General features: G+C 46.5%; 1 protein-coding gene across 6 annotated transcripts in view; it reads left to right on the plus strand.

The window, feature by feature from the left end:
* Window positions 1–280: 280 nt before the first annotated feature.
* The window catches only part of MBNL2 (muscleblind like splicing regulator 2), a 164,854-nt gene continuing 147,548 nt past the window's right edge, over window positions 281–17,586 (plus strand). For 2 of the 6 annotated variants that reach the window (XM_043891933.1, XM_043891934.1), the window contains exon 1: window positions 281–510. The gene's annotated coding sequence lies outside the window, so the exon portion shown is untranslated. The remainder of the gene's footprint in view (window positions 511–17,586) is intronic. The other 4 variants (XM_043891936.1, XM_043891937.1, XM_043891931.1 and 1 more) reach the window with 3 other exon arrangements.

The following is a 17,586-nucleotide window of genomic DNA, read 5'->3' on the forward strand; positions in this document are numbered from 1 at the left end:
CAGTGCTACCGCGGGCTCTGGGCTGGCTAGGCTTAAAGGGTGTTCTCGGGGAGGTGCCCCCTCTCTCTGCTCTGCCAATGATGTGCCACTTTGCCTTGGGGCTCTGACTGCTTTCCTCCGAGAGGGAAATTCCTCTTTCATCAGTATGGATGCACTGTTTTCACACACCGCAAGTGCCGTGTTGCTGTGTCCGTCGTCCTATGAGCGCCCGGTTCAGACGAGCAGCGCTGACGAGCTGGCTGGCGATTGGCTGCGCGCGGCGGGGAGGGATTTGTCGGAAGGAAGGGCTGCAGCTTAGAGCAACAGAGTTTAGACTGTCTTTGCTTCATCATCTGAAGGCAAAATTTTCCAGATACGGCAGACGGCTCCCAGAGTACAATAAGCAGGGAATGAGAACTATTTACATGGAAATTTCTTCCTCAGGATGCAGCGAAGAAACCGCGGCCGCTTGATTCTACCAGATGTTCCTGGGGTTACTGTAACAGAGAAGGAGAGACAGAGCTAAACAAGGTAGGGAAATCGTCCCCCCGCCTCTCCTTTTTTTCCCCCCCTGAATGTTTGAAGAGTTTGCTGCAGTATGCTGCATTCCGTGTGTGTTGCTTCAGGAAGCCAGGGAAACCGGGTTCCACTAATTCAAACGAAATACTTGCAGGGGGGGACCCTGGAGTTTTACGTAACGTTTTGATTAAAAAAAAAAAAAAAAGAAATGGCCAAGCGTGAATCTCTGCCGCCTGTTTGGGGTGAAGCATAAAATGAGTTTTTATTTCAAAGAATAGGACCATTGATTACTCAACAGAAACCATTTGAATTCTTGGGGGCATTCTTATTTTCTGGTTCTAGAAAAAAATTTTTTCAGACTGCCATAGTTAGCTCCCGAATAAATAAAGTTTACGTTGATCCTACGATTTGAAACCAGGCTCGTGATTAAGGGGGTTGGGGGGGGGCGAGAATACTTCCTGGTAAAGAATTATCGATGAAATGTTTTTTAAAGAAAAAATACATCGACTTATGGGATACTAGGGACCTACCTAGCTCTCCAATGCCATGGCTTTTAATTGAGTTTCAAAAGCACATTTTTAACAAGCCAGCTAGAGGTAGCTTTCTGACAAGTTTTCGATACTGTAGTTCAATGTTTACATTTCTTTTTCTGGCATGTCTGAGCCTTTGTTTCCAGCTTAAAAGTGGAACCATTATATTCAAAAGTAAAGCTGGGTTAATAATGCTTACTGCAATTATCTGATCTTTATGCATTTTTAATGAGAACACACAGCCAGCAGAATAATTTAATGAGGGCAGGCTAGCTTTTTAAAGCTGTGTTTTCACTGTGCCGAACCATATCAACTTTCTTGCCGAGAAGCAGCAGTGAGAAATGATGGAGAAGATTTATTTTTAACACACTTGGCCCAAGAGAAGGAAAGGATATATTTGTTAAAGAATTCTTTCTGCCCTTTTCCGTTTTAAATTTCTGCCAGGCATGAGGAAACTGTGCTTTTTTGTTAGGCCTCGGAAGCATATGTTTACAATAAATGTGTAACATTTTTAGAATAGTTAGCAAGCACTGAAGCGAAGAAAAAAAAAAAATTTGACTTGGCTAACCACTACCATGGTGAATGTTCTTCAAGAAACACCGCTGGCCTTTGAAAAAGACAAAGGTTAAGTGGAAAGATATTTGTTGACTGAATAATATGTGCATTGTGAGGATAATAAAGTAGTAATAATAATAATAATAATAAAGAGGTTCTTAGAGCCTCTAAATAAGATGAAGTTTCTTCAGCCAGCTTGTCTGTTTTGTAAGGAGCAGTGGAAGTCCTCATTTAAATAAGGGCAATGCCACGTAGATTCTTCTAGACCCACTGTTTTTACTTTCAAGGAGAAGTGCAGGACACTCGCCCAGAACTTCTGACGTCATCTCCCAACTATTTTCTGCTGTGTGCTCTTTTATTCAAGCTCGTGGAGAGGAATATTTCTTTATGTCCTGGCTAGGAACGTTCGGACTCTTCTTTGGCAGGTCTTGAGTTATGTCTTCATTTTCCCGTCCTTTCTGAAATCCTGAACCGATTCTCCAGCAGAAATAGGGCATCTCCTCCTACCTGCCTGCTCACGTCGGGCGGGTCGTTTGTCGGCAGGGCTCCGGCTGTGGCGGGGAGTGGACCGGCTCAGCTTCAGGCCTCGGTCCCCTCAGCTCAGCCTGTCTCTTGGCACCTGGGCGGACATCACCACCCAGGGGCCCCGTTGCCAGCTTTCCCCAGGGCCTCTCTTTAGGACCCGGGCTATGCCACCAAATTCACGGCTGGCAGTGATGGTGGGATCAGCTCCTCTGCTAGAAAGATCACCATGCCCTAGGGTCGATGGACCCAGGGAAGGGCGGTCCGGTACGGCAGGCGCTTCGCCTCATGTCACAAGTGGCAGCCTTGGTTACAGCAATCCGGGGACGGTTCGTTTCTAATAGGGAGCCTTTCGGGGAAAGAATTTCCATTAGAACAGCCTGGAGTTCTGGGGAGTTCCCAGCCCTAGTTTGCACGCTCTTTAGGACTGTTTGGGTTGTATAGCCTCTAACAAGCACCCATCTCAGTTTTTTTCTCTCCCTTGATAGAATTGATTAATACTTGCTACACTTCCCTTTATACTTCTAGCATTTTGAGAGACCTTGACCTTGCACCCAAAAAAAAAAAGTTGTTTGTCTCTTGACACAGTGAGCTAGTTAAAAGGGATAAAACTACCCTATGAATGAAACTGTGGAAAATGCCTTACAGTGTTAAGATACAGAGTCATGGATACAGAGCCCTTCACTGTACTTCGCGTTCACGTAAAATTTTCTAGGGATATTCATCCTCAGACCACGACATAATTTCCAAGAAAATCAGAGCAGCGCTTGTGTGCGTGTTCTCCTTTGATCTTGTGCAATATTACTAGAAGCTGTGCAGACCAGATCCTTTCAGACACAGGCCTTGTAGTACCCAAAGCATTTAGTGCTCTTTTTGCTTTGACTTGGGTAGGAAATGTGTGCAAGTGGAGTAAGAGAAAATGAGAGGAGAGGAGAAAAATACGCTTGTGAAATCTACTGGTTGTGTAGCGTCCCTGGTTAACAGCCTGCTTTCTGCCTGCTAGTTGTTTTAATTTGCTGTTGCTATGGTAAAAACAAATCAATATCACATGGCTACCAGCCAGTCCCGCTCGGGGCGTGCCATAGAGACTGGAGATCAGGTACTCACGATTCCAGGCAAGAACTGGGAGGAGAGGTTTTAGGTACTGGGTTAAAGAGAATTCCTTATGGGGGACCGATGAGGCTCATGCTTGCGTGTGTTCTCTTCCTTTCTTCCTGCCGATAACAAGAAAAGATGGGTATTGTATGTCAACTAGACTAAAAAAAAAAAAAGGAAAGGCATACTGGTTTGTTTACATTTTCCAAAATGACAAAACATGTCCTCAACATAGAAGGAGGTGGCTCCCGTGGGAAGTGGTAAAGGATGCTGATTGCTGAGGAGGTGGGACACCTGCAGGGCATGTTGGTTATGAAAACGGAGTTTGGGGTCTTGAGCAGCTCCAGGTACAGCGCAGAAGAGCCGGTGGGTCACAAGCCATTGCGGTCGCCGTATCAGGCAGAGAAAGCCGCCTTCTCTGGGGAGCAGGTGGGCGGGGCTGGGTGGGTGAGGGGTGTTGTGGAAAGGTGGGAGGGGGGAGGCACCAACCAATGTCAGCCTGTAGCCGAGTCCCCAGAAAGCTGGATGTCCAGGGCAGAAGCTGGAGGGCAGAGCAGCAGAGGGGCCCGGACACTGACCTCTTGTAAAACCTGCCTGAGCCCCAACCTGAAGGCCCAGCAAAGAAAGAGAAGTGGCTGTGAAGAGACGTAAAGATGTCACGTGCCTGGCCATCCTTTCTGAAATGAACCAGGTGGGCACAGATGTGCATGTGTGGAATAGGAAACTTGGTAGTCCATGCTCTGCTTTCTTGCAGAAGAAGGAGGCAGGAAGACTTGGTGGGGCTTTGTAAATTAGTTGCAATACTGGTTTTTTTTTCTCCAATAGTGTTAAACATAGTTGTTATGTTTGTTTTTTGTTGGATTTTTTTTTTTAATATGTGCAAAGGTTACTTGTAGCTGTGATGATATTCATGGTGAGGAGCCCAGGGTGGCGTCATGGCTGGTCTGCGTCAGGCGTGTGCCTCTATAGCTCAGCATTGTTGAGCGGAAGCTGGGCCTGGCTCTGTTGCTGAGAGTGAACACAGGTGCGAAAGAAACAGAGGGTGTCCTCTGTGAGCAGAAGCCACATTGCTGATGGTTAACTTTTTGGCTGGCTTGCTCCCTTCAATATGGCAGAAATGCTTGATAATAAAAATGGACCCACCGATGTTACCTTAGCGCACAGACAAAGAATGCATTGTCTCCAAGATCCTGGGTCGATGTGTTCCATCAATCAGTCAACAAGTGTTTATTAAACACCTCTTGGCTCTTCTGGCTTTTGCTGTTTGGTTAGAACAAGTCAATTACCTAATACCTGCCTCTGAGTATGTGCAAAATACAGGACAGAAAGAAGCGATGCAAAATTGTAAGTTTCAAAGACTTTAATAATAACTTTATTGGGTAATGTTAATTTCACATTGTTAACCATTAGACGTTAATTGTAGGTTTTGAGACAGTTTTGGTGTTTGGGGGAGGATTAAGAGAAGGAATTTTGAGTTTTAAATATCTATCTGTAATTTCTTCACTTCTGCTGTATTTCTCAGCATAATATTGTTTAAATAATACATAATGATGTGAGATGAGGAACAGGCATACAAGAATGCTGCCATCCAAATCCAAAATAGTAGGCCACTGAGAGCGATCGCCCAAGTCTCAGCAAGCTGAGAGTCAGCCCCGAAACGACTGGGGAACATGGGCTCATCATCTGAAAGCCTCAACCGTCAATCAGCCAGAGGAAATCCTAGCCCCTCTCCCACACTCCTGAGCCTCAGGGTGGCTGAGATCTCACAGTCCCCATACCAGCCAGGAAACCTGATTCCTGATCCTGGAGAGTTAAAATTCCACACCCCCCCACCCTGTCCTTTTTTAAAAGCACAGGTACTTTAAAAAAAAAAAATCAATTTCTTTTTTTAAACACAAAATTTTGGTTTGGTTTTGTTTTTCACCCTAACATCAAAATTAATGTAAATTCTCTGGGCACTGAAAAGCTGCGAGGGAAGGAACCCAGTTTGGGAAGAGCTCAGAGAAGACAGTGTAAGTGAGCCTCAAGAATTCTTTTTAGCAATGGGTCCTGGCAGGAACATAGGCAGGTTCTAAGGTCTAGGAGCATCGAGGCAAGCTGGATGCCGCAGAAAAACTTTGGGGCAGCGCAAGTGAAAGTGAAAGTTGCTCAGTCATGCCCGACTCTTTGCGACCCCATGGAATTCTCCATACCAGAATACTGAAGTGGGTAGCCTTTCCCTTCTCCAGGGGATCTTCCTAGCCCAGGGATCGAACCCAGGTCTCCCGCATTGCAGTGGATTCTTTACCAGCTGAGCCACAAGAAAGGTCTAAGAATCCTGAAGTGGGTAGCCTGTCCCTTCTCCAGCGGATCTTCCCGACCCCAGGAATCGAACCAGGGTCTCCTGCATTGCAGGTGGATTCTTTACCAACTCAGCCACCTCAGAGGACAGCAGGAAGAATCAGGAGACACCAAAGAGAGTACAGGTTCCCGGGCCTGAGCAGCGTGCAGCCCGTTCTCACTGGGAAACAAGACATTTACAGACAAGATAAAAATAGTTCTCAGTCGCTCAGTCATGTCCGACTCCTTGCAACCCCATAGACTGTAGCCCACCAGGCTCCTCTGTCCATGGGATTTCCCAGGCAAGAGGATTGAAGTGGGTTGCCATTTTCTTCTCTAGGGGAATCTTCCCGACCCAGGGATCAAACCCGCATCTCCTGCCTCTCCTGCACTGGATTCTTTAGCACCGAGCCACACAGATCAGCACACAGATGCTTTCAGAAGAATGGCTAGCCTATGTACCTGTCCGTACCTTCTACGAAGGTCTTTCACAGACTTTATCTCAATTGACAGTTCAAATCTAGGTTTAGAAACTGGGAGCCTAAAATTAGAGCACTCCTGTGGGGACATGCTAGGTAAAGCTCCTGGCGGAGATGAGTTATAAACCGGATTTTTAAAACTTTTATTCACTGATTTTTTTTTTCAGTGCTTAATTGATTTGAATTTTGAAGAACAGGAAAAACTTACAAGTGCCCCTGGAACATGTGTGCACGTCTCTCTCTCGTGTCCTCAGATGCTTTCATGGACAAGGGCATTTATAACTAGTACAGTAGGGAGCCAGGTGCGGCCACAGAACAGGAGGGGCGGATGGTTGGCTTCGCTTTCCCAGCTCTGGCTGCTCAGAAGGCATTAGGGAACAAAACCGTACCCTGGCTGCATGCCCCAACCCAGCCACAAAGTCGCAGCGTGAGCCTGGCTGTGACTGGCAGGAAGGTGTTCTAGAACATAAAATTCACAAAATCATTGTCAGTGGCTTACAGGTCAGAGAAGAACCAAAGTCAGCCATGAAAGCAAAATTCAAAGTACTCCATTTTCCTGTGAGAGCATCTCATTGAGTTCTCTTAAGCCTGTTAAAGGGGTGGGGGCAGAAATTAATATTTTAGTGGCAAGTGTTATAAGCTGTTTTACACACGTATCTTGTGTATTTTGAACCTTAAAGGACATCCATGAATTAATGTTATCCCCACCAAGTTAGGGCTTCCCTAACTGGTGGCGCTGGTAGGAACCCACCTGCCAAGGCAGGAGATGTAAGAGTTGTGTATTTGGTCCCTGGGCCGGGAAGATCCCCTGGAGGAGAAAATGGCAATCCACCCAGTATTCTTGCCTGGAGAACCCCTGTGGGCAGAGGAGCCTGGCGGGCTACAGTCCACGGGGTCGCAGAGTCAGACACAGCTGAAGTGATTTGGCACGCACGCACAAACTGCAAAGTTAACGCTGACCAGTAGAAGTTCCGAAAGGTTCTGTAACACGCCGGTGATCCCACAGCTAGCATTTGGTGGAGCCAAGATTTAAACTCAGACCTGATCATACCTCCGAGTCCTATAGAGAGACAGCACTATGTTTATTCATCTGAGCAGTTAAGACTGAGAAGATAAAAATAATCTGCAGAAAGAAATGAAAGCTCAAGGTGAAAGGAGGAGGTTTATTATTTTAGAAATCTCAGGTATACTTTACATAGTTTACATTATGATACCTAAATAAATGGGTATGATAACACTAGCAGTATCTTACGTCATATATCATTTCTGCTTTTATGCTTATCATATATCTTTTAATGGCCTTTTGTCCCCATCTTATAAATTCAAAACCGAACTTGCGTTTTCAGTTAATTGATTGAGGTTAAGCCATGTGTTAAAAATCTCACTAACCAAAAAATGGAAAAGTTGATCCTCAAAACTATGGGGATCTGTGCAAATGATATTTAATGAGATAAAATAGTCTTTAAATGAAATTACACTGCAGTCTGACTTGGAGTTTTCTTGCAGTGGATGTTGTGATGTGGACTAGAGCCCAACCCAAGCAATTTTGGGGAAGATAGTATGTTTTTAATTAAGATATGGAATTGTTTTCAAAAATCTATAAATTTCTGGCATCTCAGATGCAAGCTCCAATTAATCAACTAAAAAGTATTGGTGAAGTGTATATTATTATCAGTGATTTACTACTTATAATTTAAAATTTTCTGGGAGTTCAGGAAGGTAGAACTGCTTTTGGGCTGGAGAAGTAGATGAGACTTCAAGGAGAAGAGATATGTCCTCTGGCTCTGAATATGCTTTGTCTAGATCAGTGTTTCTAAAATGGGATGTCTACACCCCAAGCTTAGGGTCAGATCATTCCCTCGGTGAGGAAAGGAAACAGTTGAACTTAACATCTTATATATTATTTAGCTCATCCTTTTAAAATGTCAATTTCCATGTATGTTTCATAATGTATGAAACATATTAGTATTATTATGCAAGTATAACATTTTAAAATAAGTAGATAACCTTATAATGGTTGTTCCTGCACAGAAAGAAGTATTTTTCTGATGGGGTGGCATGCTTGGGTGCTAAGTCATTTCAGTCATGTCCGACTCTTTGTGACCCCATGGACTGCAGCCCGCCAGGCTCCTCTGTCCATGGAATTCTGCAGGCAAGAATACTGGAATGGGTTGCCATGCCTTCCTGCAGGGGATCTTCCCAACCCAGGGGGGATCGAACCCACATCTCTATGTCTCCTGCACGGGCAGGTGGGTTCTTTACCACTAGCACCACCAGCGGGATGAGATCCAAAAAGTTTGGGGAGGGCAGTAGTCAGAATTAGAGAAAGGAAGATTATCTCAAGGAGGAACAGCTTGATGTGAGGGCCAGTGTAGAACTGAACTTTGAAGAACAGGGATTAAATATTGGGGAGTAGGGGAAATAAGTTTATTTTTTGACTGATTTTTATTGGAGTGTAGCTGCTTTACAGTGTTGTATTTCTGCTGTGCAGCAAAGTGAATCCGCTGTCTGTATGCACATATGCACTCTTTTTTAGATTTCCTTTCCACTGGGGTCAATGCAGAGCATTGATAGAGTTCCCTGTGCTATGCTGTAGGTTCTCATTAGCTGTCTGCTTTGTACGTAGTATCAACAGTATGTATATGTCAATCCCAATCTTACAATTCCTCCCACCCAGAAATTAGTTTAGATGGAGTCAGAGAAAATCAGAATATGGAAGAACTAAAGAGCCCTGTGGTGACTCAGACAGTAAAGAGTTTACCTGCAATGCAGGAGACCTGGAAAGGGAATGGCAACCCACTTCCAGTAGTCTTGCCTGGAGAATTCCATGGACATAGGAGCCTGGTGGGCTGCAGTCCATGGGGTCACAAAAGAGTTGGGCGCAACTGAGTGACTAACATTTTCACTTTCACTTTTCAAAGAGCCAGGTGTAGGAGTTTCATTTTTGTTAACATCACATCTAATGCTTTATAAGGATTGAGCTTGTGAGATCAGATCAGAGGTTAGAAAGTTTGTAACAAGTGATGCCACCGGCCAGAAAACTTCTGCAATATTTCAGACGTCATGTGGGAAAGGAGTTGGATTAAAACAGCAGTGGGAGAATGGAGGAGAAAGGGCAAATCTAAAAGGTGTCTTGAAGGATAGCAGAGACTGGTGAGAACTTAGAAGAGCCAAAACGACGTTGCAGTTTCTGGCAGGAGAAATATCCGTGGATCCCAACAGAAAGTAGAGATAGGTGGGAAAGGGGGCCGGTCAGTGGGAATGGGGTCAGGAGAGGGAGAGAGGATGAGTTTTGAGTCCTGATCATGGTGTTTTAGCTAATGATGGGTCACCCAAGTGGGTCATCCATAGACATCTGACAACGTCAAATGGAGAAAAGCTTAGGCACCAGGCTGCAAATGTAAACTAAGACACACCCGTGGAAGCCATCGTGGAGGCCAGGAGTGCTCACCACGTCCAAGAAGAAGGGAGCATCAGTGGAGGCAGGCCGATGACCAAGGATGAGCCTTGGGGAGACTGCCAGGGCCCAGAAGAGAGCAAGAGGTAGCAAAGAACCATGAAAACAAGTACCCACAAAGGAGCAACACTGTCTATCAGAAATGAGTAACTGAGACGGTTAAGCACATACCTGGTAAGCACAGCCTCCACGGCTCCGGGCATATTGTCCTGCCGTGGCTTCCCTCTCTGACGTGAGTGCTCAGGCCGTGGCCCTCCTGGAGGCAAACATCAGCTCACTGCCATGGTGAGAGCAATAGAACACCAGACGGGTAAAGAGAATCTCCTCCTATGTATGTGTGTATATACATACACACATACATACATATATATACACACACACGTATATATCTCATATCTCATATATATCATATCACATATATATCATGTATATCTTATATATATCATCCTCTGCCACCCTCTTCTCGTCCTTGCCTTCAATCTTTCCCAGCATCAGGGTCTTTTCCAATGACTCAGCTCTTCACATTGGGATGAGATGGTTAGATAGCATCAGCGACTCAATGGACATGAATTTGAGCAAACTCAGGGAGAGAGTGAAGGACAGGGAAGCCTAGCGTGCTGCAGTCCATGGGGTTGCAAAGAGTCATACACGAGTTAACAACTGAGCAACAAAAACAACACACACACACACGCACACACACGCACATACACTTAAATGTTTAGAGTGAGTCTTCACTAATAATCAAAAGAAATCATTTAAAACTGACAATTATCAACATGCATGCATCTGTATCTCAAAATATACATTTTGAGGGTCTAATTGGTTAGGACAGTCATTCCAGAGTGATTGGAGATACCGCTGGACACTAGGCTCCCTGTTGTTGAAGACCCAGGGTCCATTCATTCCTGGCTCCAAGGTCTCAGTTGAATCAGCCGTAAGGACTGCCTTTAAAGAAATGAGAAGGGACCCACGTGCCTACCATGAGAAAGCCAGAGCAGCCCTCCTCAGACCGTCAAGTGCACACCACTTCCCTGGGGATCTAAGTGAAACGGTATAGAGTCTGATCCAGTTGATCCAGAGTGGGGTTTGAGATGCTGCATGCCTAACAAACTCCCAGGTGAGGAAGATGACCCTCATGGCTCGTCCGGAAGGCTCTACAGCACTTTGCTGGCATGAACATCGATGGTGGTGGATTTCTGAGTCTGAGATGGTTTTTGTGGAGCCTCTGCAGGGCTGAGGGCCGGGACTTGCTTCCTCCACACAGGAGGCCTTTCCAGGCTGCCCGGGCTCAGACTGGAGCTAAGGTTGAGCCTGTCCCACGAGGCTGGCCACGACGCTGCTATGGTCCAGGCTGTGAAGGTGGCCCTTCGGCGTTTCCAGCATCTTTGTGGTCACAGCAGCCGATGTCTGTGGATGGACCCCGTGCCCGCAATGGCTGTCTCTTCTTTGTGGACACAGACTCTCACCAGTTTCCTAGGAGACTTACTCACCGCCTCCAGGGAGGCTGGTGTGTCTGTTTACACTTCTGCTCCAGAGATATTTTTTTTTTCCTACCAAATATCCATGTTCAAAATCAGCCATAGACTTTTTCCTCTTGATGGTGGTCAGAGCCAGAGCCTGCAGGCCCGACGGCCTCAGTGGATCAGTCTGGGGACCCCTGACCAACTCAGCATTTCCCTTAAGATAATGCTGGTTCTCCCTCCAAAGAACAGGAAGAGTATAGAGGAAGTGTTATGTGCAGTTAACATTTAAAAAATGCTGGTTCTGAAGTTGTGTGCAATGAGTAAAGACATTAAGTGAGATGGCAGCTGTCTTAGATGGTGGCTTCAGTGAACATCCAGGCCTGACCGTGGACAGTCTGAGGTCTTGTTTCATGTCCGTCTTTCTTTCCTGCCCTTGAGGGCTTCATTTTTCTGTTTGTTCAGCCCGGGGCCTCCTCTTTCCTGGGCCAGGAGTCCTGCTAACCTGATTTAGAGGAAGTCTGCCCTGCCCAACTGCCCATTTAGTCCACACACAGATGGCCAGTACTTTTATGCATTTTTAATTTACCCAATAACCTTTGAGGGCCAAAAGGCACCAAGTTTTTATTGAGTTTATTGAGTGCCTACTATATGCCAAGCCCTCTGCTGAGAGCTTTATGTGCATCAAGTCAGTTAAACCTTTTTATGAAGAGAACGAAGTCCCAGGAGGCTGTGTTCTTTGCCAAGGTCACACATGAACAAGCGACAGAGCAAGGCCGAGAGTCCAGTTGGCACATCTCCAAACACCCAGACCTTTTCCAACAGCACTTCCTCTGGGGGTAGCAACAAAAAACGGATTTGCTTTAGAAAAACTTCGCTCCCGTTTGCATGAACCATTAGCAGAATTCACTAAACGGCTAAGTAACACGCAAACAGGCAAGTCCTGGCAGGCTGCTCCAGCATGAGTTTAGCGTTAGCCATGAATCAAGTCCTCACAGAGGACCTGGGAAATCACCCAGGACGCTGGAGCATCGTCTCCGTGACACGCTGTGAAGAGTGAACTTCACAGTGAACTCCTCTTCCTCACCCCGAGTTTCCGCCGTGTCTGTGTGTGCACGTGCAGAGGAAGAAGCTTAAGGAAAGACCTTGGCCGAGGTGTCCTCCAGACGCTGTCAGTGGATAATGTGCAGTGGTGAGGTCTGTACAAAAGTGAGGTGATTTGTGCTGTTGTGGTTTTACCACCTGGACTTTGCTGTTGTTGAGTCGCCAAGTCACGTCCGACTCTTTGTGACCCCATGAACGTTCCTCACCATCTCCCGGAGTTCACCCAAGTTCATGTCCCTTGAATCAGTGATGCTCTGAGGACCTGGAAGACCCTTTGCCTTTCCATCAGTGTCTCCGTTTCCAGGCAGGGCTGTTCCATTCACGCAGGTCACCCGTTCTCCAAAAGGATGCGTGGTCCTCCTCTCTGGCTGCATCCCCTGACCATCCTCATGTAACAGGCTCTCCTGTCTTGCTCTGCAGGCTCCTAAGCTGACCCGTGGCCTCTTCTCTCTGCCAGGGTTGTACCTGGCATCCCTACTAAATGGCATACGGAGGCCCCACGTCTCTAGGGTTCTGGTCACACCTGGCTCTCACCTGGGGGAAAGGATGATTTATTTACCGCCTCAGGAAGCCCATCATTTGAACCCTGCAGTATCAGCTTCCTGGCAGCCACCACAAAGACCATCCCCTCAGGAAACAAAACAAACCCTATCTCCAGAGTTTCCTTGTTTCTTTTCTTCAAAGTCCCCTGTTGCAACTAAGCTGCAATTAAGAGGCAGGATCAAAGGGACTGGCGGCCTCTGGGGCTGTGGGACCCACGCAGAGCTTTGCCCTTTTTTAACTCTTTGCTTTCTGGGACCTGCTCCTTCCACCGCGTCTTTGTTCCCCTGGGTGTTCAGGTGTCAGAAGGGGGAGCCGAAGGGAGACGGGTGAGAGTCGGTGGAGCAGCTTTGCACACCTTCCTCGATTCTGAGGGCCACACAGCTGACAGAACCCACGAACGTCAGATGAAAAGCAGTGGGGTGCCCTGTTGGAAGGAGCTGGTGGGGTTCCTGTCTACCTTCCACCGCGGTGCTACCCAGCAGTTTCTAACTGCGGCTCGTCCTGTCTCGACGATCACGACCCCATGATGCGTGCAGACCACAACCTTTCAGTATAAAATCCTTCCCTGTGCTGAGATGTGAGGTGACTCCCCAAGCCCTCCACTGCTCAGCACGTGTTCAGGCCTTTGGGATGCCCCCCGAGAGTCAAATACCCCGTCAGCGGGTGAGCCCCTTCATGTAGTTAGAGACAAGTAAGCTTCCTCCGATAGGAGCGGTTAGCGCCGCTGCTTATTTTCAGGAAGTGATACTTTTCTTTATGCAGCCTAAGACCCGCAGTGTTTCTGGCAGCTCTGTCGTATTGGTGAGCCTTATCGCTGCTGTACTTGAACCTTGAACCAGCTGTAGGGGAGGAAGGGGTGAGGTTCTCCATGTCCCTCAGCTCTGTTCAGGCCTGAGTGCAGTGGGGAAAAACTGATGGATAGCGGCAGGATGGGGGAGGGACAGTCAGCTTCCCCGATGGCGTGGAATGACTGAAAATTGATTTCCGTTCCGATGGGGGGCTTTAGGCACCTCCTGAAATAGCAGGCGAGTTCCTGGGCATTGACCTGCAAAACTACCCATAGAATGATTGATAAATATAGATAAGAGATAGATGATAGATTTAGATTAATATATAGATAACACACTCATATTATCTATATAATACATCACATCTGTTAATCTAGATGGGGCTTCCCTGGTGGCTCAGATGGTAAAGAATTCACCTGCAGTGCTGGAGACTGAGGTTTGATCACTGGGTCGGGAAGATCTCCTGGAAGAGGAAATGACAACCCACTCCAGTTGTTTTGCCTGGAGAATCCCATGAACAAAGGAGTCTGGTGGGCTACAGTGCATGGGGTCGCAAAGAGTTGGACACGACTGAGCGACTAAGTGCGCGCACACACACACACATTGATCTAGATATTGATTAATAAAGATACAGATACAGATAGATATAGATTTAGGGTAATGTAGATCGATGGTTATATAGATTAATAATTATATACACAGAAGAGATAGGTAGATAAAAATATAGATAAATGTATATACAAATAGCTATAGATATAGATTAGTGTATGTATATAGATAGATAGGTCTAGATTGATGGATAGATGATAGAATGATAGATACACAGTTTGAACACCACACTGAGGCACTTTTCAGAGGTAAAGTACCTGGCTTGGGATTCTGTTTTGCTGTGTTTGTCTTTGGCACAACAGAAAGGTGATCATTTTAGCAGTAGCTCCGAGCCCTCCCAAGTTTCTCTGCAGCTCTCAGCACGGTCCTTAGCGGCTTAGACACACACTCAGCCTTCGGTAGATGCCAAGGTCACCGAAGGAACTAATTAATCCCAGCTCCCGTCGACAGCAGGCTGCACTAACCCGCCCTCCTTCCTCGAGCAGGAGAAAGCGGGAAGGATTTACTCCCTCCATTCTGCCCAGGCCTACTCAGGGCCGCCCTGAGCAAATAAAGAGAAGGAGGGAGGTTGGTAAACCATTTTCCCAATGAGCTGACCAGGCTTCATCTAGAGAAAGCCCAGAGAGGGCCTGTTCTAAGACTTTAAAACTTGAGGGGAGATAAGCCCGCCAGTTTTTCTTAGGAAAATTCCCAGGTTGATATTTAACCTGGAGGTCCCTGGGTTCCTACTCCATCACAACACTGCTTTTTTTTTTTTTTTTTTAACTACTAGTTTCACTAATGTCCTTTAAACTCAGCCAACCGTCTTTGCTGCACTGAAAATTTGCCTTTTTAATTGAAACTGCAAATTTTCCAGCTGACCACGAGGGAGCATGAAATTTGCTCCCCCTCAGGGTGAAGCTGATGTTGTATAACCCAGACCACACTAAATAATTGATCAGAGAAATTCACTGAGGGGAGGGGTGGTTTTTGGCAACACCGATGGGCCAACCGCTCAAGATGGGAGGCTGGGGAAGGTTGCGATTCAAACATCGGGGATCCGCGAGTTAATATCCGTCCCCTTAGCCAGATACATGTTGGGTCTTGAGTTAATTGTTCTGCGGCTGTGGATTTTTATTTGAAGTTCTGATCCTTTCCTCTAGCGCAGAAAGTCACCAAGAAGCTCTGACATGGCCCGCGTGCCGTATCAGGTCAGCAGTCCATGATCAGTGGGTCCTCCCAGGCCCCCCGAAGCTTCCAGCACAGGACGGGCATCAGCCTGGAGTTAGTCTCCCCTTACACAGTTTGGCAGAACCAGCAAATCCTGGAGTTAGGTTTGTGACACTCTCCATCTTGTTCTCTGGTTCAAAACCAGAAAAAAAAAAAATCAAAACCATATGTGCAATACAGTATCAGGCTTCCAGTGAACATTGTGCTAGGAAATAATGATCGGAGACCTAGCCATGAATCCGAAGGCTTGGGAAGGGGGAGCCGACCTGCTCCAGCAGGTAGGGACGGGCGATGCTGTGTGCTTCCTTTCTCAAAATGGCACGTCGCTGGAAGGCATCCAGCCTCTAATGGGGAAAGCAGAGAGGCTTCATCTACTGACTTATTTCCCTCCTTCACATCTTCCTTCTTCCCCTCACATTTTCAGGATTGAAAATTAGAAACACTTTTCTCCTACACACAAAATTACTCCCTCACACACTTTTTTTTTTTTCTACTTTGAAATGGCAATTGCTGCCAGAAAAGGTCTCTCTCTCTCTCTCTCTCTCTCCCCTTTTTAAAGTATTTATTTATTTGGCTGAACCAGGTCTTAATTACAACACGTGGGTTCTTTAATCTTCATTGCAGCACGTGGGACCTTTTTAGTTGCGGCATGTGGGATCTAGTTCCCTGACCAGGAAATGGACCTGGTCCCCCTGCACTGGGAGAGTGGAGTCTTAGCCACTGCATCGATAGGGAAGTTCCCAGAAAAAGGTTTCTCAAAAAACACATGCTCTCCTGGCCAGAACAGTTGAAAGGTTGACTTCAGCTGTAGCCAGCTAGTTAGACATGACTAGCGAGGGAGAAGGCTCACCCTTTGTGGGAAAGCAAGATATGACGGAAAGAGAAGCCAAAGGTGTATCCAGGGTCCTGCTAGGAGTTATTGCCCAATCTGGGTGTGCATTATCCAGTGTGCTCAGCTGATGAAAATCCAGCAAGCTGGACACTTAGGATAAGGGGTGAGGCCTTTTGGTCTTTCCTGCCTTTAGGAAGAAAGTTTTAAATGTAGCTGGTTGTCTGGCACTGTTCTAAAGGGAGAACTAGTCGGAAGGTCCCCCTATTTCCTTTTATTTCCACTCAACATCTCCCCACCTTGGGCTTCCCTGGTGGCTCAGATGGTAAAGAATCTGCCTGCAATGCAGGAGATCCGGGTTTGATCCCTGGGTCGGGAAGATCCCCTGGAGAAGGGAATGGCAACCCACTCCAGTATTCTTGCCTGGAGAATCCCATGGACAGAGGAGCCTGGCGGGCTACAGTCCGTAGGGTCGCAAAGAGTTGGACATGACTGAGCAACTAACACACACTCCCCACCTTACCTCTTTCTCTCCTAAACTTCTGAACTTCCAAGATGAGGCTCTGTCTCCACCAATAACAAGAACCGTGAAGCCATATAATGTCTTACTCCTTGGCCAGTGGAAGTTAATGCTTCAAATGCAAACTTGAAATCATCAGTGAATAATAACGATGATAATCATGATGGAAATTGTAATCATAAGGCCACTTTGTCATGGTGCACATTGTTATGTACACTTTTCTCTCCCTGTTTTTGCTTTTTTTACAAACACATGAAAGTTTTGCTTCAAGGACTTTTTGAAAAATCTTATTTGTTAGTCAAGATTAGTGGAAGAAAGGGACATGCTGGGGACTACAGATGACAGTGCCTTTTGCCCTTTCAAGGGATTGCAGGTCTCAAAAGATAAATAAGGGTGGCTGAGGGTAGCCAGGATCCAGAGCTTGTGGATTGTTAACATAAGTTGGAATCCTGGGTTCCCTTACTTAGTTAGGATGAACAGGAGTTACCAGATCTCTTGGAACTTTGATCTCCTGGTTGGCATAAATCAAGATCACCATGCCACATCTCAGGGCTTTTGTGACGACCTGGCGAAACAAGGTAACCGGAAGTACCCCGCAGAGTGTGAAAGCCCCAGTGTCAGGGGAGAGAGCGGATCGCTGTTAATTTAGTCTTCACCTGTTTGGCCAGGGCACATGTATTCTATTGAGTGAAATTTTCTTGGTGACAGAAAAATTTGCAGAGAAAAAGAATGCTGTGTGTAAGGTCAAGGTCTTTGGTGTTCCTCATTTCCTTTTTTCTCATGGTATTTATGCTGTAGAATAACAGATAAGATATATAAGTAAATCTTCACGGTGAAGGTAATCCGTGCCACATGGGAGGTATAAGGTGCCTTTCCAGGGGATTAGCTGTTGCCTACGTGAGTCAGGGAAGGCTTCCTGGAGGAGACAGCCTCTGCTGGGCATATGAAGGAAGGGCCAGACGCGGGTGCATGCACTCGAGGAGCGCCCAGGCCGGTGTCCACGGAGCAGGGGGCAGAGTCCAGGAAGTACTCATGGGAGCACAGCTGAAATGTTTGAAGGACCCTGAAG

The sequence above is a fragment of the Cervus elaphus genome, chromosome 30 (genome assembly GCF_910594005.1).
Source record: "Cervus elaphus chromosome 30, mCerEla1.1, whole genome shotgun sequence".
NCBI lineage: Eukaryota > Metazoa > Chordata > Mammalia > Artiodactyla > Cervidae > Cervus > Cervus elaphus.